Genomic DNA, 17,887 nt, shown 5'->3' on the forward strand with positions numbered 1-17,887 from the left:
CCAAAGAGAAGAGAATTTGAAGTACAGAGTGTCGCTGACTTTCAGGGTGTGTGGGGTTTTTTTTTTCTTCTTCACGAATATACAGTAGCAGAAGCTGTTTCTGCTGTGTAGCTGTAGTATAGCTAGCAGGTCGTTTGGTGGGACTCCAGCTCCCACTGAGTGACCATCTGGACCACTGAGCTCCTGCATATACAGGCACTACAGTGAGTCATTACTGTAGAAGCAATCAGTGTAGGGCCAAGTGATGATGTCAGCTAGTTAAACAAGTGGATCTGATGAATGGAATGAATAGATTGGAAGGAAAACTAGACACTAAGTATCAAGAAGAGGTGAACTAGAAATGTGTAAAACCAAAGGACTGACTGGAGGATAAGTTGAAGGAGGCAGAGGGTTTGACACTAACTGTTGTTGCAGCCCAGTCACCACAAGAAAATATTGGTATTATATGTTTCTGCAAACCACAAATACATGATCCAATGTTTCATACACATCTTATCAACATTTCTGAAGTAATGTAATATATGAGCTAACTTTGTCATCAGGAGGTGGAGGGGATGGCGAGATGCCTGCAGAGCTGTAGACAACTGATAGAGACCAACAAACAACAAAACTGGTTGTTATTTAGGGAGTCACTGCTGTGTTTCCAGCAGCTTTTTAGGCACCAAACATGTTGTGTAGTGACCTGTTGCTCTTTTTCCAGCATGGAAAGTTCCATGAAAAGCAGTAGTTTTACACAGACATTGCTGCTTATCAGCAAGGATTGTGCCCCTGAAACCAGGTACTTTAAGTCAAAACATGACCAGTCCTAACCATATCCAAGTGGTTTTTGTGCCCTAAGCTAACAACACATTAACCACAGCGTTGTTGAAACAGGAAGCTTCAATTTATCTGATACATAATAATGTGCAAATAAAACATATCCGTGGTTTGCAGAAATGTACAGTGGCAACATTTTTTTTTTTCTGGTGATTGGGTAGGTAGTGGGTACTTTCACACATAGATGAGTCCTAATATTTAAGTTATTTAGGTTAATTTGGGAATATGAAAAAAAATTGCAGCCACTTTTAGCCATGAAACCTCATCCAAGACTGGTACCAATCAAACTGTGATTCAGTGAGTATGCACTCAGTATTTTTTGTTTGCAAGTAGTCACAATGTCACCGAGGTTTCAGTACCACTGCTTTTGCAAGGACATGAAAAAGGACTTTGCAGCATCACTGTCTGGTGTTGTCAAGGCTGCTCTCTTTGCCATGATTTAGCAACAGGTGTCTTTAAAGATTTTTATTGTGTAAAAAAAGTGTGTGACTGATATTTGCTGGGATGTATTACTCCGTCCACAATAATATACTGTACCTTTAAACAATTGAATCCCATCACAAATCAGATTGTTCATTGCATCATTAAATAATATACATACTCAATCAATGTCCTGTTTCAAATATCAGTGTAATATTATTGCTCCGGACATTGATGACACATAAAAGTGGTTATGGGGACTTGATCTTTGGTCTGGATGTGCATGACACACAGACACACAGGGTGCGTTCCGAATCTCATACTTTTTCTTTCCCTCTTGCACATAATATTGTTTACCTTGAAGATATAACAAAACAGTGTTCACCAAGCTCGCCAGTGATGGAGAGATCTGCTGTTGTTACTTTGCAATGTATGTAGATTTAACCTTGAAGTTCTAACTGCATACAAGCTCGATTCTGATGTATTCATCACAGTGAAATTACATCTGCAGTTCTCTGTCATTGTTATTTTTAGAGTTATGTCCTTTTGTTGTTTATAATCTTTATGATTATTTTGTTCATTTAGTTTACATTCCTATTATTACTATTCGACAGGTCATCACTTGCTTGAATTTGCTGTCAGCTGTCATCGCAGCTTCTGAGAGCTGTCAGTCTGCTGTCAACAAGCTGTCTATGAGCTGTCATCTGTTGAAGCTGGCTCAGTTGAAGTGACTAATCTTCTGCTGTGCAGATGATTGTGGGTCAGAATAGCCAGAAAAGCATGCTGGCTTGCATACTGCAAAATAGGACCAGATGTAGTGGAACATCCTGTTATTTTTGGCATACTGCATTTGACATACTATGTATTGGGATGTACTGTATCTTTTCAGGCGTACTACATAGTATGGTAGTGTGGGGATTGGAACGCACAGAGACACTGAGGTCATGGTTTATATTGTGACTTTGCAGTTTTAGTATTACTGTTGCTGCTCTAGAAACAACATTTAGTCATAAAATATTCAGTTTAATTCCTATTGTAAATGCATTCTTTTTCAAAAAATAATTCCTTGTAAAATTAACAGTGTTAGTTCTCTGAGAATCTCTTTCACATACTTGCAAAAATTGGTATCGTAACTGAAATATCCCCAATTGAATCCATATTGGATCGAATTCAATCAAATCGAGACCTTGTGAATTGAAATCAAATTGATTCAGGAAATCAGTGATGATACCCAGCCCTAGGGCTGAATTAGTGTCACTCTGGGAAATGTTAGGACTTTGAGGACTGGTTTCCTACTCTGAGACACTTAAATCTGTGACGAACAATGTGGTGACTTTATCTAACGCTGTCTGTCTTGCTGTCATGTATTTAAATGGCCTTCACTCTGCTCTGCCTTCTGTTCACTCCTCCTGGTTCATCTTATGTTATAGTTTAATAACTGACTTATTGAATGACTTAACCGTTAGGGACACTTCCATATCTTGAGTCAAGGCAGCACTCTGTTGTAGAACACTGTCAGTAATTTGACTTTATCATGAGAGACTCTGACAGACTTTTGATGATTGGTTCTTAATGTTTTGTCCTTTGTTTCATTGACAGCTGTAGCACCTGCTGATAACCTGCAGCACCTGGAGGAGAAAGGGGAGGCGCCTAGTTCCGACAGCCAATAACAGAAGCAGGGAACATACAAGTAGCAAGCAGGCTCCATCAGGACCATTGTGCTCGCCAACAGGACAGCTCCAAACTGGTACAACTTTGTTTCTGACACATTTGTGGATGCTCTCCTTGTTTCTGTGTATAAACCACTTCTGACTGAAGAAAAGACGAGGTTTTTTTTCTTTCAAGTTTTAGCTTTGTAAGCATAACAATGCCTCGGACAATAAGTCCTTGGGAGAAAGGCCGAGAGAGGGAGAGAGAGACACTTAGTCTGTGTTATATAGCTCTTGTATATGAAATGTCTATGTTGTCGCTGCATTTTTTAAACCCATCTGTCACCTGCATCCAGGCACTGTGTCAGTGTCACACAGTAGACCACAACTATCAAGAAGAACAGCGATACGCTATGATCCACCTCACACACAAACTAGCAAACAAACACTCACCTGACACAATCAAGCAGCTCCGTCTCCCACACATGCAATGCAGCGCTGTGCTGTACTGCACATGTGCTACTGCTGTCATTTCATTCATCTCACAGACTGATTTAACATAGCACATGCAACATATAGACCGATGTCACACTGTAGACTAATGAACAGACAGATTAAACAGAGAAGCAGCTCTGTGTCTCTCTTAGTGTTGCTGGAGAAGTTGTGAGTGAGTCAGTCAGTCAGTGACTTACTTACTTACTTTCTTATTTTCTTACTTACTTACTTACTTACTTGCTTACTTACATACTGACTTACTGCATCCATCCCAATATCCTGCCTTGACTCCTCCATCCTCCATCCTTGATCACTTGACCCGTAAATCCAGAGTGTAGACAGATGAGAGATTAAACTCAGTGTATCACTGCCACATTTTATGTTTTATTTGCTCTCTGATTCACCATCAAGTTACAAATCTGAACAAAAAAAAGGAAACAAACTTTTTTTCATTTATTGGGAAGATTTTGCTCCGCGATCTGTTATTTCCCTCATCAACTTTAATTATGGATACAGTCAAAGTCAGAGAGTCTCTCTGTCACCAAGAAACACTTCTACGTCAGTCACACTGAGGCTGATCATTCCTGAGCATCAGGTTGATGAGTTATAGAATTTTAATTTTCCCTGAAACATTTGACCTAATAAATTATTTCCAGTGTTCAAAGACATTGTGATCATACTCTGGGTTATTGAATAATGAACTCACAATCAGAATATCAATAAATACAGAGGCAAATAATGAATAAATCATATAAACACATTGTGTGACTCTGAGCAGGACACAGTACAAATTATGAATACAGAATACAGGCTGTTGTTCATGTGCAGGTGTTACTCTGTTACTAAGAACTGTTTCTGTATCTTTATCATTATATTTGTTTATGTAACATTATGTATGTGCAGACACAAACTCCATTAAAAGTTTCTATAACTGTTAATATAGCCTCCTGACAGCTGATCCAGCTGTGATCAGCTGCTGCCGTCATTACAAACGGACGTCGCTTCATATGACGCTTTAGAGGAAAGGACGTCTCATTTCTCTAAAGATATGTTTCGTCATTTCTTCTCTCCTCGCATTTCATCCTTGCATTTCTCCCTCATGTCCTATGAGGGTGGAGCTAAGATGCAAGGAAGAGACGCAAGTGAGGGAAACATGGATGCGAAATCTGATATTGGGATGAACCCAGAGAGTGTGGCAGAGCTGTGCAGAGATTGTGACAAAGGTGAGATGCACACTGGTCAAGTCACAAGTCATCAGGTTGTTCTTCACCGTGACTGTGATTTTGGAATGAGTGTTGCAATAGAAAACTGAAAAGACGCTAAGTATTGATTTTTCTTTTCAAAGCTCCCTCTTCCATTTGTGTCCCTCTCTCTTATCCTCCAACTGTCTGTCTTTATCTCAGTCTTTTTCAGAGTAGTTGGGAAGCCAATAGCCTGGTCTCAAAGTAATGTTTGAAATGGCCACAATCTCTGAACATTAACATTAATGAGCACAAAATGTGCTGAAATTGTGTGCCAGCGCCACTGAAGTAATACCAGTGGATATCAGTTACAATTTATTAATTACCTTTGTTGTGATTTACACATGAATTCCCTGGTTCAATGTCATGCAATAGGTAGTATCCACGTTATTCCTAGCCCCCATGATACCTTGCGTGAATTATGGGCTGACTTCCGACGCTGAACCCAGTGTTTTCCAAAGGTAATGGTACCCAACAGTACACTTATCCTCTTTCCCAGAGCGATTTGGAAATAAAACATGTGGAGTACACTACCTGTTGGACCTGAGATGTTTAAACGTGATCATACCTGATACCATATCTGACAGCCATTACAACGCATTGGTTGTTTGCCTTTTAAACCAAGGGCATTAGCGATTAGCTTTAACAGAGTCCGAGCTAACTTAAGGTAAATGTCAACTCCATTTACAAGATTATTTATGATTTCTTTCAGCTAATTAACAGATGCTTACACATTCGGCAAACATTTAAAATAAGTCAGTATTGATTTTAGCTCCATTTAAAGTGAATAAACATGCCATTTGCCAGTTAATGCTCTGTTTGTCTGCCTTAAGAGTGCAGTTTCCACACTTTTCTAACTGCTGATTTGTTAAATCAGAAATCTACTGAGTAAAACATAATGCCATATTAAAGGGATAGTGCACCCAAAAATGAAAATTCAGCCATTATCTACTCACCCTCATGCTGAGGAAGGCTCTGGTGAAGTTTTAGAGTTCTCACATCCCATGCAGAGATCGGCAGGGGGAGCGGCTAGCACACCTAATGGCTGACGGCGCCCCAGACTAACGTCCAAGAACACAAAATTGAAGCCACAGAATATCTCCAACATGCTTATCCGTAGTGATCCAAGTGTCCTGAAGCCCTGACATAAAAAGTTGTTTCGAAAAACGTCATATGAGCTCTATTTTTAGCCTCACTGTAGCCTGTAGCTCTGACTGCTTCTCTGTGCTCTGCACTCACGTGTGCTCGCTCAGGGTGATTGGTGATGCACGGTCTCTGAAGAGCAGCAGTCTCGTCCGTACTGATGTCCAGATTCTCAGGTGTAGGCATCGCCAATTTTTAGTCTGAGCAGCAAAGACTTTCCTCATCTGTTGGCATTGCTTTGCATTTGAAACAACTACACCACCAGGTTTCCAGTGCTTGACTCCGGTATTCTGCGGCTGGCTGAGGGTTAGGCCTATGAGCTGCTGGGGCTGCTTCGTCCAGTAGCCTGAGTTCCGCGTCAAAGAAATACGGCTCAACAAAGAAATGCTGTTCCTCCTCAGTTTCAAAGTCTTCAGACATGTTGGGCTGTCCTTTGCTAAAAGACCGTAGTGCAAATTATCTTTTAGCTACTGTGGTTACTGTTGTCCCTCCCTGCGGTGCACGTGTCACGTGATGTAAACACGGGTAAGCAAAGCTCATGCTTTCGCTGGTCTCGCGCAAGCGCTCATGCGTGAGCGCAGAGCACAGAGAAGCAGTCAGAGCTACAGGCTACAGTGAGGCTAAAAACAGAGTTCATATGACGTTTTTCGAAACAACTTTTTATGTCAGGGCATCAGCACACTTGGATCACTACAGATGAGCATGTTGGAGATATTTTGTGGTTTCAATTTTGTGTTCTTGGACATTAGTCTGGGGCGCCGTCAGCCATTAGGTGTGCTAGCCGCTCCCCCCACCGATCTCCACAAGGGATGTGAGGACTCTAAAACTTCACCAGAGCCTTCCTCAGCATGAGGGTGAGTAGATAATGGCTGAATTTTCATTTTTGGGTGCACTATCCCTTTAAGCTGCAGACCTCAATTATTTAAGTAGACGAATATAAAGTAGTAAAATTAATAACTTTAGGTATTCATTTCATATGATATGAAAGAAGTATGGTTAATCAGTAACACATTTAAGCCTAAATGACATTAAACATGTTATTTAAGATAAAACTTTGATGTTGTTTATTTTCTATTGTAAGTTGAGAATTCAGTCAGACCGAGACAGACAGATAGGCATATCATGTACTGACAAAGTGATCATTCTAGAACTTATTCTCTTCTGCAAATTCTGATTTAATACTTCTCTGCACTCAACACTGTTGTGGTTTTATTATTTCTTATGTCATTTCAGGCATGTGAAAATAAAGTAATATCTGCATAAGAGTAGGGTAACTAAAATACGGGACAAATCATGTACCATTTTGAGGGAGGGACAGTGCCCTTTATTTTTTTAATATGGTATATTTCATTATTAACTTTAGACGAGACGAGTGGCAACTTGTTCCTCTCTGTAGGTAGGCAATGGTAAACTTTACTGTTGTTCTGGGGGCATGTTCACTGGGGGCATGTTCAACCCTGTTGTTGAAGCCATCAATTTAGCATAATGTGATTGTTATAATAACGTAACAGACAGCTCGACAGTTTTTCTTTTGATTGTTTTTTTGTTTGATAGAGATGGAATTCAGTTTGTCAGTGCTGTATGGTAGACGAACAATGTATATAAGGTACGATCACGGAACAGGGGACAGAGTTGTGTCCTTTTGTGTTCCCGTTGCTGCCACGGGAGGTAGTAATACCACAGAAATGAGGTTTGTATAAACAGGACAGCCAGCAGGACAGGACCATGGGCAGGACAGTTGTGATGTTTTGAGCACAAGTTATGCGTGCGACCCACCGCGGGAGATTTAAAAAGTAGCTGTAGCAGTTAGCGGCTGACTCAAAGCAGCCATGAATGTCTGCAAATGGGGAAAACAATGAGGTCGAGCACTCCTTAACCTCCGAGCAGAGGATGGGATCAGCCGCCGTATAACAGGGATGGTAAATGATTGTTATTGCCATGTTATGCCACTGTTAATGTTTATAAAGTGCTGCCGACATGCATGTTATAGGCAGGCCCTTTTTTCTTGAAGTATTCATGATTAAATCAAATTTCTGATTCAGAGTTTCTACTAAAATCTACTAAGGACTGTGGACTCAGTAGCAGCTCTACACTGCAATCTCTGTGTAAAAAGGACAACTATCTCTAAATGACCTCAAACATATCTTTGATCGTTCTGAACTGACATTTCTGTTATTTAGCCCGATACACACCAATACTGTGTGACAGAAATGAGAATCGACCTGTTTCACAGCAGACGTTTGGACTTGTCAGAGCAGAAAACAACAGGTGTAACTAATAACATCAATAATGGCCGCATTCCATTTGAGTGAGACAGCTCCAGGGTGCCGACGTTGTTTAGAGTGACTCATTGAAATGAGTCACTAGCACACCTTCATTAATGTTATTAGTAACACCTGTGTTGTAAGCCTATAAGCAGAATACCGTAAATATTCATATGTAAAGAGACCATATCCCTCAGCTGAATGAAGTATGTTGATGTGCATCAGCGTACTTTATTCCTCCCTGTCTATTTGTGATTGTATAACAGCATCTTGTTGAGGCTTATGTAAATCAGTCATTATGAATGGAAAGCTCAACCTTTGAAAGGGAACAGAGAACTATGATGAATAGTGGTGAGAATGTGGAGTGCGATGGTTCCTGCTGCTGGAAGCATGGTTGGTTTCCCAGCAGTATTCCGCTGTCTCTGCTCAACATGCTGCTAACACGGGAAATAGAAAGAGCTAGAGGGTCCGTGTGTGTGTGTGTGTGTGTTTGCTATTGATTGTTGGCTGTAGGCCCAGTTTTGAGACAGACCTAAAACAAGAGGAAAGAGAGGAGGTGGAGAGTGGAGAAGAGAGACATCATACGCAGTTCTAGATGCCAGCTCATGGATAAACCAGGTCATTTGTACATATATATAATCCCAACTTATTACCACAAAGCATACTAAGACAGCTCAGTCACTGATGTGTATCATTACATACATTGGGTCTCATTCATGAAAAGTGAGTAAATCTGTGTGTAGATTTGCACATTAAAGCCTACGCCACTAAAAACTTACTCCGGATTCAGGAACGCTGCGGGAAACTCAGATTTGATCGTAAACACGTGTGTATGATCATGAATGCCAATCCATCGTAAAGTGACAGCGCACTCCCAGTAATCAGCAATTAGCATAAATCCCCGCCCATGAATAGCCAATGACCACCATATAAGGAGGTGTAGGTGCATCCAGTCGACCTGTCAGTCATGGCACAAAGAAAGAAAGAGAGAGAAAGAAAAAAGAATTTTTCCAAAGCGGAGATCAAAATAATTTTGGGTGAAGTGGACTTAAGAAAAAACATTTTATTTTCTTCAGTTAGTAGTGGTGTGACAGGGACAGGCAAAGCGAAGGCCTGGAGGGAGGTAACAGAGGCTGTTAATGTTGTCTCCGTGGTACAAAGAACCATGTCAGAGGTGAAGCGTAAATGGTTTGATGTGAAACTGGAGGCAAAGAAACGCATAAGCACACACAAAAAAAATACAGCGGTCACCAAATAAACAGAAGATTCATTTGTGGGGTTTTGAATGACGTGGGAATGGGAAACCAGAAATGTTTTGTGCGTAATGGATAAACTCTAAAACAGTGATGGCTGTCGGAATGTAGAGCTATTTAACATTTATTTTAACAAATGATACGGATAAGTCAGCTGGGATAGGCTCCAGCCCCCCCGCGACCCTCAAGAGGATGAAGCGGTTAGAAGATGAATGAATGAATGAATGAAGATACGGATAAGCAGTTTGTATGCATCGTCTTCAAATGATTTGAATCTTAATAGCCTAAAGCTCTGTTTAATACAGCGTAAATTAAACATTTTTCAGATCAGATTTATTCATTCAAATGATCGAAAAGCCACAAAAAAAAAAACAAAAACAAAATAAAAACGTGGTGTCTCAAATAATTCTTTCAGCTGGCGCGTGCTCCTTCGTGGCTCCACCACCTGCTGCCCATGCTGAACCCAGCACCGAGGCCGAAGAGGCTGTGATCCGGCTGTCCTTACAGATATTTTTATTATCATCATTCAACATGTAGAAAGAACGTGTAATCTATTGAGTCGATTTACATAGATAATTCACAATCATGAACCTAATCTGGATCTTAAACCTGCTAATTGCCAACTAATTTAATTAAATGTGTTATATTTTTAATATTTTGTCATGTTTAGATTACGTGTTTTAAAGGCATCTGTGTATTGTGTGCATAACAGAGCGCAATACGAATTAAAATTGTAATTTCCAATAGTGACAAGCAATATTTATGTGCTTTACTAAATTTACACAAGCACTACGAGTGGTCAGGAGCAGGAGTAGATTTTGTTAGTAGCTACGAAAAGATCGGAGCTACTAAAATATTGATGAATGCGGACATGCACGTAAATTTCCCTCTGCGAACAGTTTACACACAAATTCCTTCTGCCCACGTTTCATGAATGAGACCCAATGTGTGCTAAAGTGGCCTGTAAGCAACAGCACACTACACAATGCAGTCAGTTTTACAGACAGCCATCCTCAAATGAAGCAGAACGAAGGCTGCCACTGGACATCGCCCAGGGCACTCACCCTCAAAGGATCTGACCTGGGAACACTGAAATAAATGGACCAAAAGCAACACATAGACTACAGTAGATTTCACCTGGGTTGTCTCATTTTTCTATTGACAGAAAACGCTACATGCTAACATGAACTCATAGAGGACACATATAGGTTTAAGGATTTAACAATGCAGTCTTAATAGACCCAGTTTGAGTCCTCAGCTATCCTGCAGCCAGCATCTGATTCCTGGTAAACACAATAATAAGACATTACAATTCATAAAGCCAGAAATGAACAACAGCCAAGTGTTCTCTGGGAAAGAACAGGGCTGCAGGCATCTAGGACTAAAACCCACTCTCTCTCATGACTATCATGTGTTTAGAGAGAGTGAACAAGAGAGAGAGAAAGAGAGAGAGTGTTAGCTGATTTTTAACTTGATTTTTGAAAGCAAGAGTAAGAGAAAGGTAGACTAATCACATAGCTCAATGATATGCTCAAAATGAGTTAGATTCAGTGTGTGAAGGTTACAGGTAGGAAAGGAGGGAGAAGATGTCTGTAGGATATTACAAGTAGACAAGAGATTTACTGTTAGTTCACCTTCTCTCTGCTTTCTCTGTCTGATACTGTGTTCTGCAGGAAATGAGCAGGACACATGTTCCTAATCCAAATGAAATCAGTCCTTCAGTATGTATGTGTGTGTGTGTGTGTGTGTGTGTGTGTGTGTGTGTGTGTATGTGTCTGTGTGTGTTTTCTGTGTTCTGTGTCTGTGGTAAACCAGAAACATATGGCCTTGTGCAGTGCTGGAATCACAGAGTAATCACACAATACATTACATTCACAGGTCCTTAAAGGTCTGTGTTAACCTTCAAATTTTAGATTAAGTCCTCCAGTGCTCCACACTGTATGCTTTAGGCCTCAAAAACACCTAACTGTTTATAGTGCATGAGTGGGTGTGAAATGGACATAGATAAATTGTACAATTCTGAATCGATTCACAAATACCCCAAAACTATTTTTGTAATAACATTACAACAAACGAGGGTTATCTTGTAGCTCATATTTACTAAATTTTTTGGCACATTTTGGATTTCACAGTTTAAAGGAGACCTATTATGCCTTTCCTTTTTTACTGCTATATGATGTCACAATTTTTAGGATGTTCATATGAAACATGGCCAAAGTTTCACATAATGAGGTAAACATAGTAAAAGTAATTCCTGTGAGTGAAAACCTTAGACCGTTCTGAACACTTGATTTACAACGATTTTATGGCTCTGTGCTGGCGATTACTATAGCCGGAGGTATTATGGTTTCGGGCTGCCTGTCCATCCATTCCAATCTTGTGAACATGATATCTCAAGAATACCTGGAGGGAATTCTTTCACATTTGGCACAAATGTCCACCTGGACTCAAGGATGAACTGATCAGATTTCAGTGGTTAAAGGTAAAGGTCATTGTGATTTTGCATTCTTCTCACTCTTGTGAACGTGGTATCTCAAGGATACCCAAAGGGAATTTCTTCAAATTTGGTACAAACATCCTCAACTCAAAGGTGAATTGATTAGAATCCGGTGGTCAAAAGTCACTGTGATCTTGCCTGAAGAAGGCCTTGAGGGATTTCCTCAAAAAAAATTTGGTGGTCAAAGGTCACTGAAACCTCACAAAAAATGTTTTTGGCCATAACCCAGAAATTAATTTGTTAATTATTACAAAATTTCACACAAATGTTAAATAGACTAAAATAATGAGCTTCACTGAGACATCATGATGATCTGCAAAAACACTTTTCTGATCATTAGTCAATGTCGTATTTCAGGAACAGAAAAGGAGACATTTGGTCAGATACTGAATTGGTGACACTAGTCTAGATGTCCACTTTGAAACTGTGCTGCTTGTACAGATCTTTTGTGCTGCCAAACGAAAGATATGTGTAAAGCATCCAGACATGGATGTAAACTGTAACTGTAACTTGACAGGATCGCATAGGACATACAACCACAGGGTTGTAATTCTAGTTTCCTACTCTCAAGATAAGCTGTACAAGCTGGTGATGGATTTCTTTATATGATCATATGCTCCAGGCCTGCTACTGCAAGTTTTTACATCACATAGCCTCCACAGTTTCACTGTTGGACGTTTGACCATCTATGCCTACCTGTGCTACACTACCGCTGTTGGTCATGTATTGTCTCCGCCGTGGACTGTATTGGCTCTCTAGAACAAGGTCAATCGTTGTTGTTCCAGTTTTGTCCTGATATATCCTGTTATATGTTTCTTTTAATTAGGGATAAGCGATAAATCGATTTTATCAATTAATTCGAATTTGTAGTTTAGGTCAATTTGTTTTAATGAAAATCGAGTTTCTCTTTAAAATTCGCGACCAACGCTCCCTGTATGTGTGTGTGTGTGTGTGTGTGTGCGCGTGTGTGCGCATGTGTGCGCATGTGTGCATGTATGCACATACACAGAGCAGAGGAGGATTTTAGACACGCAGCGTGTAGGGACAGAAATGACATGCCATTGTGTAAATAAGATAAATAAGGCTATTTAGTTTGTTTAATAGAAGGACAAGGTATAGACCTGTTCTATAGGAAAGGTAACCTTAAATGACTTCTGTTGTGATCTGGTGCTATATAGAAAATAAAATTAAATAAAATTAACTTGATCTTCAAGGGGGGGTGGGGGGTTGCTGCTGGGGGGGCCCCCTCCCCTCCTCTCTTCTTTTCACACCACAAACCAGTCAAGTAGGTGAACTACGAGTAATGCGAGGAGCAGGTGATCGTGGAAGATTTCAAAAACAGTGTGCTGAAAATGGCAGAGGGAGAGCGAGAGAGGTTGGTCTCTGTGTGTGTGTCTGCGTGCGCACGTGTCTGTGTGTGTATGTGTGCATATCGGGGCCAAACTCCGCTGTGCGCAATACAGAGAGCGGAGGAGAATTTTACACGCACATGTAGAGACAGAAATGACATGCCGTCGTGTAAACAATGTAAGTCACCAGGTGTGCCGCATAATCATTTGCATAATTGTGATTTCAATTTTGACCAAAATAATCATGATTATTATTTTTTCCATAACCGAGCAGCCCTAATTTCTCCCCTATTTCAAATTCCTGCTGGAACATGTCTGATTGTGTTTAGAAAGCCTTTATTGGTGATTTTTTATGGTAGAAAGTGCTGTTATACTCTGTTACAGTCATTCCCGAACTGCAAGTACACTGCTACATGTAGCTACATGCTAATGTCAGAAAAACCCGTAATCTTGGTTGCCAGCTGCAATGACGGTTAAAGAGACAGGCACTAAAGAGGAGAGTTTCAGATAGAGGGCGAATACAGCTGTTCCAGCTCAGCTAGTATGAGGAAAATAAAGTGTTTACGACTATTACAGCATGTAAACATTTTATAGGAGAAACCCCAAATACAAGCATGAACCTGGAAATGAGTACAATAGGTCCTCTATAATAATCAGCTTTGCAAGATGAAGGGGAAGTGTTTCATGAATACTTTCTTAGATACAGAGTTGTGGATAATGCTGACATACCCTGTCACTGTTAAAGTTAACCCTTTTAACTTTGCAGCATAGAGGCTGATCTCTGCAGACTAAACGCGAGCACTACAATACAGCAGAGCACTCTTTTTTTTTTTTTTTTTTTAAACTTTACCCCTGTCTACTCCAGAACACACACCACACTCTGTTCTACACAAATACATGTGGTCAGGTATGTCAGTCAGTAAATAGCACTTTTTTTCATTATTCTCATACAGACAGAAGACTGCATCATGCTTGAAATTAATGCAGTGAATTTGAGAGGGTTGACAACACAATGCTTGAGCAAATTATGTAAATGCTCACTATAAATCTAAAGAGAGGCACGTGTGTGTGTGTGTGTGTGTGTGTGTGAGAGAGTGAGTGAGTGAGTGAGTGAGAGAGAGAGAGAGATCTCTGCAGGGGACGGATTTGGATAGCAGATTAGATTTTAATCAGTCCAACACACAGACACACACACACAGTTTTAAGAAAATAGATAATGCACACAAGCAGACCACCAGCCGCTTTCATATTCGTAATTAATGTTCTGTACAGATTTTTCAATCCAATATCAGCAGCTTCATATTCCCAGATTTATTAAAATATAATCCACACACACTGTGTGTGTGTGTGTGTGTGTGTGTGTGTGTGTGTGTGTGTGTGTGTGTGTGTGTGTATTTGGCCAAACAGAAGTTCTATCAGATTATAGGGGGCTGTTGAAATTGCATGGAGAATCAACTGTGTGCCTTTTTTATTAAAGAATACACTTTATATTCAATCAATCTGGTTTCACAACATTGCTTTAATAATATTGTGCTCAATATTTATTAAAGCTGTTCATTAAACTCTCAAAGGAAAACAGGACACACTGTTTTTCCTTATGTGACATAACATGGAAAACTAAAGAGAGAAGGACAGATAATAAAAGCTTTACAGTACTGACACAGAATCCTGTCAGCCATGGCTGAGGCATCTTAGAGGTCTGTGTTAAAGTAATAAATGTACCTTACCTCTGTGGGAACCTTTGGGAACATAACAAGTGATGTTCACTTGTCCGCTGAGAGCCTTTAAATTGTGAGTGAATGACACCAAACTGCACTGCTCCAACACTGACAGCTTCATCCAGCACATTAACCCACACATCAGGTTCATGAGTGAACAGATAGAGGATGTTAAACTTTTATTCCTAAACTAACAGGAGCATAGCATAGTATGTAAATCAATTAACATCAATTTAACATTATGTAGGGATGCACAGTAATATTAGCAAGTCATTGGTATCGGCCAATACTGGTTTTAAAATGAACTATCAGAATTGCACAACATGCTTTTTCTTATTTTGCACAATGAGTTAATATTACATACACTGAATAGCATTCTGTTTCGTGTCTCCATCGCCATCTCCATCTCCATGTTTATTCAACTATAGGCATGTAACAATATGTCGAATTTCGCGGTGCCACGATAAAATAAATTCTCGATACCGTCGTGGGAATGCCATGGTAATTATATAGCTGCGTTCTCCTACAGAGCCGGTAATATGACTGTGTGACTACATTCCCCATAATCCTTTGCATGCAACTGCACGCACAGATGAGAGCAGACTCATGCAGCTCTGACCCGTGCGTGACCGGAGGAAACAGCGAATAAAAGTAAGGAGATTGATTGTTCTTCTCTGTGGATTTTCTCCGCGACCGTGCGTCATAGTGAGAAGCCACACATATCACATGAAACAGCGGAATCGTGGCTTTCTGACAAGACCAAGCACTTGTCGGTAGTCCATTGTTTTCACAGTGAAAAAAAAAATGTTAAAATTACACTAAGATAATGTATAACAAAGCTTTCATACAGCTTTGCACACACATTATTTTTGGATGGATTACTCGCGAATGCAGGGTCGCACAGAAATGCCACGCATATCACATGAAAGCGCAGGACCAGAGCTTTCCTCTCCTCATCTCCTGTTCTGAGAAAGTGTTAGGGTCTCCTTGATGTCAAGATTGTCAACCTGGCGTGAACAAACTGAGTGAATGTGTGTTTTTGAGTTTTTCTATGACTTCCAGGGAAATGGCTGGGCTTTATTTATTTTGGTTTTCTTTTACACACATCTCTACCCACCTCTCTCTCTCTCTCTCTCTCTCTCTCTCTGTGTATCTGTGAGTGAGGGATTGTATGTTATTTAGTTAGTTTACATTAATTCTAATTTGTTAATTTTGTTGTTGTTGCAGGGTCTGATTGTTCTATGTTCTGTATATTTGATGAATATTAAGACTACTCTATCCTCATAATTTGATGTCATTCAGATGACTTTCTAGTAATAGTGCTACATTACTTGTGTTCAGAGTAGGTTAAAAAATACTGAATGTTTCCATTTTCATATTCTGTCACTATAGTTTTAATTGACATGACTTTGGTATGACACTTTAATGGCTGCCTGCCTAGCAGTAATAGGGGGGAAATGAAAGCACATGTTCAACTGTGTGTTGATTTGTTTATGATATGCTTCCAAGTTAAAAATAACATGCTGTACAGTGTACATGCACTATTTTTGAATAAAATAGCTATTTTTTTACAATAAATTTTCTCTTTTTTTCCCCATGTATAAATATCGTGATATATATTGTATCGTGGACTCTTTATCGTGATAATATCATATCATGAGTTTCTGGTATCGTTACATCCCTATTCAACTACATAAGAGACTTGATGATCACTAAAAAAAGCCCTTCTGTGCGGAGTTTGCATGTTCTCCCCGTGTCAGCATGGGTTTTCTCCAGGTACTCCAGCCTCCTCCCACGGTCCAAAGACATGCAGGTTGGGGACTAGGTTAATTGGTGACTCTAAATTGTCCATAGGTGTGAATGTGAGTGTGAATGGTTGACTGTCTCTATGTGTCAGCCCTGCGATAGTCTGGCAACCTGTCCTCTCGCTCAGTGTCAGCTGGGATAATGCACGTTACCCATAGACAACTATGATAAGTAGACAAAATGGTCTTGTTTGGTTGTCAAGAATTTGATATTGTGTAAACAAAAATTTAAACTCATGTTTTAGTTTGAAATGTATTAGTTTCCAGATAAAAGGTTTTGGTTCAAAAACCTTTTATGAAATCAAATAACAGTAACAAATGTACTCACCCAGTCACAGTCCTCTCAAATCCCTTATGGAATCAATTTAGGTTTTTAGGTGAGGTGAGTTGTGACTCAGCACTCTGTTGGACTTGACCTGCAAAAACATGCAGTCTACTCCTGCGTACAGTGGTGTTTGAGTGGTGTTACTTTCACTAACAAAAGACCTTTGTTATTCAACACATAATAGCCATGTTTCATTTTAACATTTTATGGATAGATGTTTGTCATTTCAACTGGACTGTGAAAAAGAGAAAAGAGACATCAAAGATTCAGTCATGGATCTTTTTGCCTTACAGCAGAGTATCTCTGAGTATTTTTCTAACCTGAAACCACATCCAAAATGAAAACCATGTAGCTTTCTGTATTTTGGGAAGGTCTGATTGCACAATTATAAACTAAATGAGCCTGGCACATTCACTGTTGCACTAGATTTGAAGACTAATGATGACATAACAGCAATAAGAATAGTAAGTAGAAGTAATAGCATAATTTACAAAGCACACAAGGTGTTAAAACACGGAGAGTTAAAGTCGACCATAATGACATAAAACAAGTGGGAAAAGAAACATTTTAAGGGATAACTGTACACCCTCAAATTCTGCTGGAGGTCTCCCTCCCCGCGTTTACAACCAATTCAACAGAGAGCAATGACTTTAAGAGGCGTGACTTCGTGACTACTTAATATGTAATGCTGGAGGTCAGGGGACAGAGAAAACTCACCACTCAGGGGTTTTTTTTAATTGAAAATAGAACAATTTACAACAATATATGGCAGTTGTTACATTCTTCATAATATGCTCTTACACAGACGGAGCACAGGAAACAGAATAAAACAAAAAAGACATATGAAAAAAAAAATTAAAATTGCTAAGGGGCCTCTTCTGATAATCTAATGTTATTAATAGTGTACAGAAG

At 39.7% G+C, this 17,887-nt stretch overlaps 1 protein-coding gene across 1 annotated transcript in view; it reads left to right on the forward strand.

Annotated features, from left to right (window-relative positions):
- Positions 1-17,887, forward strand: part of fam110b (family with sequence similarity 110 member B) — a 75,823-nt gene that overhangs the window by 39,291 nt on the left and 18,645 nt on the right. The window contains exon 2 of the mRNA XM_049599429.1: positions 2,836-2,983. The gene's annotated coding sequence lies outside the window, so the exon portion shown is untranslated. The remainder of the gene's footprint in view (positions 1-2,835; positions 2,984-17,887) is intronic.

The sequence above is a fragment of the Epinephelus fuscoguttatus genome, linkage group LG15 (assembly GCF_011397635.1).
Source record: "Epinephelus fuscoguttatus linkage group LG15, E.fuscoguttatus.final_Chr_v1".
NCBI classification, from domain to species: domain Eukaryota; kingdom Metazoa; phylum Chordata; class Actinopteri; order Perciformes; family Serranidae; genus Epinephelus; species Epinephelus fuscoguttatus.